Raw genomic sequence first — 1290 nt, 5'->3', positions numbered from 1 at the left:
TCCATAAATATTCCTGGAATGTTAACAGTTTTTCAGGAAGTATACTATGAAATAATATCCAACAAGACAGAGCACCTGCTCTGAGGAGAATGTTATCTAATTTAAAAGACAGGAATCTCAATTATGGACACCTGTAGGGTTTGAAAGAACTATGAATTAAAATGAAACTACTAGATACTCAGGAAAAATTCCTGAAAAAGGAGATAAATGAAGTGTGTATTGAAAGATAAATAACAATTACCTAGGAAGAAAAAAAAAGGCGGGTTGGGTGGTAGGGGGGTGGGGAAGAGGAGGTTATCAGAGACTAGCAAACGTACTTTAATCTGATATTCCATGAGGTAAAAGAAATATATATACAAAATGCATTCATTGTTAAGTCAATGACAATTATTGCACACTATAAAGTATTAAAATGTTTCATTTCTCCTACAGTTAATAAACTAATATAGAATTCAAATTACAACACAAAGCACAGGTATAATGCGAATTTGTGGTTATTGTTAAGTGCTGTCGAGTTGGTTCCAAAAAATAGCAACCCTGTATAAGGTTTCCAAGGAGCAGCTGGTGGCTTTGAAATGGCCACCTTGCAGTTAGCTGTCCAGTGTGTCTCCTACAACATCACACTAGGACCATATGGAAATGCTTTAAAAAACAAAAAAAAATAAAACAAAGAGTGCTGCAGACATTTGAGTGATGGAGTGAAAATATCTGGAAGTAGGGATTATGGAGCATTGTTTTTAAGTGCTGTCACATCGGTTCCAACCCACAGTGACCTTGTATAGGTTTTCCGAGGAGCGGCTAATGAGTTGGAATGATCAACTTTGCAGTTCAAACCGACTTTGAGATCCAGTGCTTTTGTGTCTCTGTAGAATAACAACAGGGATTATGGAGCAGAAGAGTTTAAATTATAAAGAATACATAGAATTACCAATATCAACTAGCTACTTCTGAAAAAAATGCCAGAATTTAGATGCAATAAACAAATTCATTGAAAGACACAAATTACCAAAACTCATGCAAGAAAAAAACAGTCTCTATAGACCTATATCTTACAAATATATTGACTTTGTTTTAAATGTAAAAATCATTGTCTCAGAGGACAAAAACAACAAAAATAAGCTAAGAGAACCTGTATGCTGCATTTTATGTTGACTTAACTCTCCCTTGGATTCAGTCAATAATTTAAGAAAGAATGGATAGCTAATTCTAAACAAACATTGCAAGGTAATTGTACAGGGATACTTTTCAAATACTTTGATGAGATAGGATTCTGGGTTCATATCTGATACA

Source organism: Chrysochloris asiatica, unplaced genomic scaffold, assembly GCF_000296735.1.
Source record: "Chrysochloris asiatica unplaced genomic scaffold, ChrAsi1.0 scaffold00084, whole genome shotgun sequence".
Lineage (NCBI taxonomy): Eukaryota > Metazoa > Chordata > Mammalia > Afrosoricida > Chrysochloridae > Chrysochloris > Chrysochloris asiatica.
This window is presented reverse-complemented; position numbering follows the sequence as displayed.